Genomic DNA, 8,643 nt, shown 5'->3' with positions numbered 1-8,643 from the left:
CAGGCCCCACCACTTAAACTTTCTACTTATGTAATGTGAAGCAAGTAATTTAACCTCTTTGGGCCTCGCTTTCTTCCTCTTTTAAATGGGAATGGTCAATTAGTATTCGATTCAGCTATGAGTAATAAAAACTCTAAAACCCCGAGTGACTTAAAATGTTAAAGAGGATAAAAATAATCTGGATGCAAGGAGTTCTGGATGAGTATGGGGACTGAACAAATCTTCGAGGATCCAGGCTCCTTTTATCTGGCTATTCTATCTTTCTCCAATGTGTGCTCAAGATGGCAGCAAACTCCAGACACTTTGTCCAAACTCCCACCAGCAGGAAGGCAAAGCATGCATCACCCTCCTCTAAGAACACTTCTCAGAAGTTCTACTTAACTCTTCCTCTTATGTTCTACTGGCCAGAACTTAGTCACATGGCCATACCTCTATGCAAGGGAGTAGGGGGCTGGGAGATTTAGCTTATATTCCCAATGGCCATGGGCCCAGCTAAGACTCAGAGGTTCCATGGTTCCATTTCTTCTTAAAACGTATGAGTATTGGGGGATAATTAGTCTGTCCTGTCTAATCTACAAGATAAAATGAGATAATGAGTGTAAATCATCTGTTTCAGGGTCTAGCATGTAGGTAGTGCTCAGTCAACAGTAATGACTGTTATAGTTAAGGTTGATGTATCTCCCCACACCCAAGAATACATTTCTATGAGAAGTCTTGGCAATACCCAACACTTGACTTCATCCTAGGGACACAGTGTAATACCATCAGATTTATCACTGAGATCGAAGTGAAGATCCCAATAAAGTCAAATAGTGAACTTGGAGAGTGCTCAAAGGAGATAAATGAAGATGTGCAAAGCCTTGCTAAACAGGACCCATGGGAGAGAGATTTGAAGAAGCCATCAGGGTTTTGACTAGAAGGCAGGGATCCTGAAAGCTGTGAAAGTCTTATCTATCAGAGGTGGCTGCCAAGCCGTGCTTTCCTCTACGGACGGCAAAATAAAAAGATGTGAAACAAGGTGAGAGGTAGATGATACTGGGGTCCTCGTGTATTTAGGTTTTTAGGCAGGAAATGGAAGAAGTGGAAGGGATACTGTCAATTTAAGGTAGAGCTGTTTTAATGGTTTAGTGAATATCTAATAAGCATTTTCTGAATCAAATAAGAAATTGTAATCTTTCTGGAGTAACAGAATATAGACATGAAGATTGTATTAGTCAATTAGTCACGGTTCTCCAGAGAGACAGAATCAATAGGTTGTATGTATACATATGTTTATATATACACTTATATGTGTGTGTATGTGTATATGTGTATGTGTGTATGTATGTATACACAGACATAGAGAGAGAAAAAATATTTATTTTAAGGAATTGCTTCACATAATTAGGAGGTTGGCAAATCCCAAATCTGCAAGGTAGAAGAGCAGGCTGGAGATTCAGGGGACAGTTCATGTTGCAGTTTGAGCAGAAGGCAGCCTGCCACTGCCTACAGAGTTCTCTCTTTCTTGGAGGAAGTTTGTCTTTTTCTGAAGGTTTTCAGCTGGTTGAATGAGGCCCACCCACATTACAGGGGGCAATCTGCTTTACTCAAAGTCTACTGATTTTAGTGTTAATCTCATCTTTAAAAAAAAATCTTCACAGCAATGTGCAGACATGTTTGACCAAATATCTGGGTCCCATGGCCTAGTCAAGTTGACACATGAGATCAACTATCACAAAGATCTTCAGAGCCTTATTCAGAAATAGAATCATACCCACTTGGGGACCTTCTGTTGCTATCAGATTTTCTTTGCTCAAAAAAGCTTTTAGTGGTCAAAACAAACAGATTACTCAAAGAAATACTTTGACATGTAAAAGGGCATCAACAAAGAGGTCAGGCTCCAGGTATAGGTAATGAATTTTCCTTTCAGAGTTAAAATAAAAATAATAAAAACCAAAGCAAGGGGAGGTGGAGCAGGGCATTCAGACTGGACAGCAAACTGAAATGTTAGAAAATGATTAAAGCCACAGGAGGTGGCTGATTGAGAGCCCTAACATATGAAAAGTCTGTTATTGACTAAAGCAGGAGATGGAAATTTCATAGAAATTAATTGAGTTTTTGCCCTTATTGCTCCCAACAGAAGCAGGGTAGCAGAGGAGGGGGTAGAATGAGTAAGTGGCCATGCTGAATATGTAAGTGTATATGTGTTTATATTTCAGACATATTTAAATGGAAGAGAGAGGAATGGGAGAGGAAAGCAAAAATATAAATATTTAAGAAAGCTTTATTTTCCTGAAGCAAAGAATGACACATGAAGCTGAGGGAATCTCAATGTTCACTTTGCATGTCCATGACCAGCAAGAGAGGGGAACCCCTACAGGTGATTTGAGGGGTGCTGTGAAGGTGTCTATCGTCTCTCTTCTCCTCCTGTCATATTTCTTGGAAAACCCAGCACAAGTCACTCCTTTGGGTTGTAGCACTGGATGGGCTGGTACATGGAATAGAATCAGCCCTTGGGATTTAGGAGCCACAAGCCATCAGGCTCAGGAAGGAAGAAGGACAACGTCAGTGCATATCCAAGTCTGAGCAGCGTCCAGAAGGACTCCTCTCAAGCCCAGCCATGATTGTGCCTTGCTCAGTTCAGAAAACCCAGAGGCTCCCCCATCCAAATGAATTCAGTGACAGCATCTTTACCCACACAACTTGGCCTGACCTTCCCTCTTGGCCTTCCCTGCTGCTGCCCCTGCCCACATCCAGCACTCCAGCTCACCTTTCTGGTTCCAGCTCCCTGAACCTTTTCAAGGCTTGCCTGTCTCTGTGTTTTCCTTTGTGCTGGGTCCTCAGTCTGAAATAATCCTCCCCACCCCTTAGGCTATCCACAGAGTTTTCCAAACCTAGTCATATGCCACCTTCACCATGAGGTCCTTTCCTTTTTGTTTTAGTAGTAAGAAGAATGAATTTTATTGTTTAAAAAATGCAGTCTTTAAAAGTCTTAAAAGTCTTTCCAAGTCTTTATACTTGGAAAGTATAAAGTAAAAAGTTTCTCTATGCCGTACTTCCCGCTATGACTATTGTGACTATTGAAAACAACAAACTGGTACCAAGATACCAAGTTATAATAGCTGTGATCTTGTTATCAGTTTGGTGGATATCTAAAGCCTTCTGATACCCCCTTCTAGATCACTGAATAAGATCTCTCCAACCTCTGAACTTCCCTGGCATTTGGTACCCTGTTATGATGGTTTACCTTGTTCTGTCTTGTGTTATAGTTATAGCTATACTTACCTTAATTGATCCCCACACTTCAGTCTTTGCTGACTAAATTGATTTGAGGGTCTATATTTCCCTGTCACAGAGCTTAGGACAATTGGCTCCACATTTGGTTTAGTCCATCAAACCTTTATGAATACGTGTTCTGGGACCTATTGACCTGGGCCCAAGGATACAGAAACAAATAAAATACAGTCCAGCCTTAGAGGAACCTAAAGTTTAGGTGACCTTTCTTTCCCACCAAAAAACAAAAAGGCAAACAAAAAGTTTGCAGAATTGTTAGACAGTAACAACACGGAAGCAGCAGATCCTGAATCTGTGCAAGTAGCACTCATTTGAACTAATAATTGCTTTAGAAATATTTGGCTGGGCATGGTGGCTCGTGCCTGTAATCCCAGCACTTTGGGAGGGTGAAGCAGGTGGATTACTTGAGGTCAGGGATTTGAGACCAGCCTGGCCAACATGGTGAAACCCCATCTTTTCTAAAAATACAAAATTTAGCCAGGCAGGGTGGCACGTGCCTGTAATCCCAGCTACTCGGGAGGCTGAGGTAGGAGAATCACTTGAACCTGGGAGGCAGATGTTGCAGTGAGCCGAGATCATGCCGCTGAACTCCAGCCTGGGCAACAGAGAGAGACTCTATCTCAAAAAAACAAAAAATGAAAACACAAAAAGACAAAACAAAATATTTAAGAGCACTTACAAAGCAACTATAAACTATGAGCAAATGATACCGAGCTCATAGTGGGGAGAAAGGAATGAGAAGAATCGTTGGTTGAGAGGGGGTTAAGTTCGAAGACTTTTGCAAAGCTTCCAGAGGAGTGTGACTGAGTCTGGTAGTTGAGCACCTGGGACATTATTTATGATGCATTGAAGGATGTCAACAGCATTCTTCCGGAGAATTTTGCCTGCAAGGGAAGTCATTAAAAGAGGAGGCACTGCCACACCGGAATGGGTAAAGCCTTCCAGCTTCTACTTTAATCTTTCTGACCCGGGAAATGAATTTTTTTTCTGTTGATCTTTTCTGTGCCTCAGTCATCGATTATTATTTATATTTTCAACCAGCGTACCATATAGCGAAGAGGTGTTGATGTCAGACTGACCAGGATTCAAATGTTGGCTTTGACACATACCCACTGAGGGCCGGGGCAACTGGGAGCCCAAATTTTCTCATCCAAAAAATGGGAACAACAGCATCTAACTCACAGGACTATTGTGAAGATGAAAATTAATTGCGTTTGGGAAGGTGACACGAAACAAACACTCAATGCACGGGAGCTATTGTTCTTGTTAGGCCCATTGCCTCTAACTAGAGGCAATCATTTTAAAGAGAAGGAGAACCCATCTCATTCTTCTGTGTGCTCCCAGAGCTCAGAAGAGTTTCTGCACACCAAAAGCATTCTTTAACTGATACTGAGTTTCCTGCTCTCCTTAAAGAATGCTGCTCCCAAAGGAAATGCAAATACACAAGCTCCTATACCAGCTCACTGAGGACGAGGACTGACGGAGTCAACAAGTGAAAGGGATGGATGAAAAGTATCCCATAAAGGATGCAATGTGGATTAAGGGCCAGGCAAGGGATGAAAAGAGAGTACCAGCAAGTGCAGGAGTGTAGATGACCAAAGGATATTTTCTACTGGACTGGGCTTGAAATTCATTTTCCAAAACTCAGCTTCTTTTGTTTACTCAAGACAGGGTTAGGTAGAAAGATACAGTTTATATTTTGTCCCATGGAAAGAAGGTATTTATGTGAAATATGACAGCTCAGTGTGCAAGAATGTAAACCACACAGCTTGTGAGATAATGTGGCTATGAGGCAATGATCTGCAATCTGGAAGAAAATTGATCTTAAATCTTTGCATGATCCAAATATTTGAAAGTGGCAGGGAGGAATATGCTTGCTAAAGAGGGGATGAATATGGATGGCTTGTTCCAGTTTCTTTAGACCTTACAAAAGAAATTTTACACCAAACCTCACTCAGTATACTTACTTTACATAAGATCAAACTTAAGGGAGATGAGATCAATATTGAAGCTCTGTCTGAGATTCCATCTCTTTAATACCTTTCTCATTTCCTTTAGTAGTAGAAAGAGAGCTAATCTCTGTCTTTCAAATAGTTGTTTTGCATTTTTTGATCATGGGGAATTAAATTGAATTAGATGGGTCTGGAGTGGTTATTAGAACCATTACATTTGTCATAATAGATACATCTAGAGAAAACATTTACATAAGAAAATCAAAGCTGGTCTCATTTTTTATCCAGTGCTCTGATCTCTTTGGAGTTCTGACAAGCAGGATTTATCTGAATATTTCTTAAGATGGTATGTATAACAGTAAAATTCACCCCCTAACATACCTACCTAAACCAGCATTTCCTTCTGAAAAAAGAAAAAAATAAAAAGAAAGAAAAGCTGCGTAAAAAAGGAGATATTTTCATATACTTATAGACATATTTTCCATTTGAATCCTTATTTGAATTTTACTCTCATTTAGAATATAATTCTGAAATCTCCATCATTAATGCTAAGCCTGGCAATATTCCATAAAAAAAAACCAATAAAACACAAAAGCTAGACGTGAAGAGGATTATGATGTCATATTAAAAGAAGGGAAGGGAGAATTAAAATAAAAGATCTATCTGAAATGATCAGAAATGAAATTCTCTTTGGGATAAAATGGTCTCTTCCAGAAATGCAGTCATTTAAAATAAGATTATAGTGATATTTTATAAGAACTAAAGCAGAATACAAACTATCCTTCCCTGAATGAACTCACGGTTACATACAATGAGCAGTAAATACAAATAAGGCATTCTTAGGCTTCTCCATTTTGCTTGTCAATTTCTCAACACAAGCTCTTGCATTAATAAAATCAGGGGTCTGGGTAAATGATGTAAACTTTAGGGCCCTATCACATCAAAATCAGATTGTCCTGGGTATGGGGTGGGAAGATTCTGCATTTTAAAAAGGACCCCAGGTAATTCTAAAATCCGCTGGTGTTTGAGCCTCCAGTTTAGAGCATCTCTGGGAAGCACAGGGGGACCAGCACAGAATTCAAAGCATACTTCATATCCACCAGCTCTATCTAATAGTCCAGAGTTTGAGCCCTGCCTGTCTGTTATTACTAGAGTGACCTTAAAGAAGTCATTTCATCTCTCTAAGCCTCAGTTTTTTTCATTTGTAAAATGGGATAATTTGCTTCACAGGTTGGCTTGAGTATTAAGGAAGTGATGGTCCTCTATTAAAGCCCTATAAGAGGCTGGGTACCATGGCTTATGGCTGTCATTCCAGCACTTTGGGAGGCCGAGACAGGAGGATTGCTTAAGGTCAGGAGTTCGAGATCAGCCTGGGCAGCAGAGAGAGACCCTTCTCTATACAAAATAATAATAATAATAATAATAGTTGGGTTTGGTGGCACAACACGCCTAGAGTCCTAGTTACTCAGGAGGTTGAGGTGGGGTTATCACTGAACCTAGTAGTTTGAGACTACAGTGAGCTATGATCATGCTACTGTACTCCAGAATGACACCCTGTCTCAAAAAAAATAAATAAATAATAACAAAAACAAAAACAAAAAAATAAAACACCTTACCTGATACAACTTATTTCTTATTACCATTATTGCTACTATTGGGCCACAAGTGTGATAACAAAAGAGAACTTTGTTTACCTGGCAACACTGCCACTGCCAAGAGAAGGAATATAGAGATGACAAATTAAGTAGACCAGAACATAACTAGGCAGTGAAATTCCATGTGATCGTCAAATACATATTGAGAGTAAATATGAACAATTGGTTGGCACAGAGCTAAGATGATAAAAAAATATTGATGGGAATGACAAGGTAGAATTCAGTTGGGACAAAGCCTTCCTGATATGCAAATGATCAGATCAGGATGGTTGTTGGGAAGTGTGTGGTTTTGTTTCTCGGAGACATCTGGATGATAAAGAGTGGCGAGACCTCTGACAGTCTTTGTAGAAGCCCCAGGGACAAAAATGAGAGAGGAAAAAGGAAGTTTCCAAATATTTGTGTCTGCAACAAAGAAGCATGGCTGGATGGAGGAAAGAAAAGTTGAAATGGCATTTAGAAATTAGAGCAAAAGGCTAGTCCCCGCGGTGCAAGTTTGTAATCCCAGCACTTTAGGAGGCCCAGGTGGGAGAATCACTTGAGGCCAGGAGTTCAACACCAGCCTAACCAACAGAGTGAGAGCCAGTCTCTACAAAAAGTTTTAAAACTAGCTGGACATGGTGTCATGTGCCTATAATCCCAGCTACCTGGGAGGATGGAGAGGGAGGATCACCTGAGCCCAGGAGTTCGAGATGACAGTGAGCTATGATAGCACCACTGCACTCCAGCTTCAGTGACAGAGTGAGACCCTGCCTTCAAAAAGGAAAAAATAACAGAAAAGAAATTGCAGCAGAGGAACAATAAGGAATCCTGAGACTAAAGTTGATTTCCAACTCTGAAACAATGATCAGAACTCCAAAATTGATACAATTTTAAAATATTTCCCTGACCAGTTGTGGTGGTTCATGCCTGTCATCTCAGCACTTTGGAAGTCTGAGGCGGGCAGATCACTTGAGGCCAGGAGTTTGAGACCAGGCTGGCCAACATGGTGAAACTCCATCTCCACTAAAAATACAAAAATTAGCCGAGCGTAGTGGTGGATGCCTATAATCCCAGCTACTCAGGGGGCTGAGGTGGGAGAATCTCTTGAACCTGGGAGGCAGAGGTTGCAAGTGAGCTGAGATCGTACCACTGTACTCCAGCCTGGGCTACAGAGTGAGACTCCATCTCAAATATATATATATTTCCCTGATCAGAAATGATGCAAGTTTGGTGACTGAAAGCCACAGCCCTGCCCTCCTTGTAGGTTCCTTGTATGTGTGGTTAGGGATGCGGAGGGGAGGAGGGTGCTATGCTTCTCCTGGAATAAAATCTGGAAACTCCAGGGACACCAGGGACAAAAGTAGCTGCATTTCAAAGGGCTCTGGCTTCCTTTGTGTCATGCACTTGGGGGTTAGATTTAAACCTCTGAGGATCTCTCCTCTTGGAGTTTGTATAAATTGATGTTCTTCCCGGAAGCTCTATGCTGTGCCCGGCTTTCACTCATTCTGTTCCCTTAACAGGAATGTTCATTCTCTGCCTCTGACCTGTGAAGTCCCAATCATCCCCAAGGACCAATTCCAAATGTCAATTCATTCACCACCATCACCCTTGTCATTGCGTCCACTCCTCCTCTCTCTCTGACTTGTGTTAATGGTAGGTATCTGCAAATGAATCTAGGCTGGGGGGATGTCTTTGAGGTCAAGGACTATTTCTGATTCACTGTGTGTCTCTCTAGATCCCTCTTCCACCTAGCAAAGATGCTCAAAATACATATACAAATGATA

The 8,643-nt window shown here is 41.1% G+C and overlaps 1 long non-coding RNA gene across 1 annotated transcript; it reads left to right on the top strand.

Annotated features, from left to right (window-relative positions):
- Positions 1–858: 858 nt before the first annotated feature.
- Positions 859–8,643, top strand: LOC119619761 (uncharacterized). Its single transcript, XR_005236237.2, has 3 exons — positions 859–1,018; positions 2,199–2,359; positions 8,380–8,643. It is a non-coding gene; the product is annotated as an uncharacterized lncRNA (long non-coding RNA).

This window comes from Chlorocebus sabaeus, chromosome 25 (assembly GCF_047675955.1).
Source record: "Chlorocebus sabaeus isolate Y175 chromosome 25, mChlSab1.0.hap1, whole genome shotgun sequence".
Taxonomy (NCBI): domain Eukaryota; kingdom Metazoa; phylum Chordata; class Mammalia; order Primates; family Cercopithecidae; genus Chlorocebus; species Chlorocebus sabaeus.
Note: the sequence above shows the minus strand (reverse complement) of the source record. Positions and strands in the feature narration are given on the sequence as shown.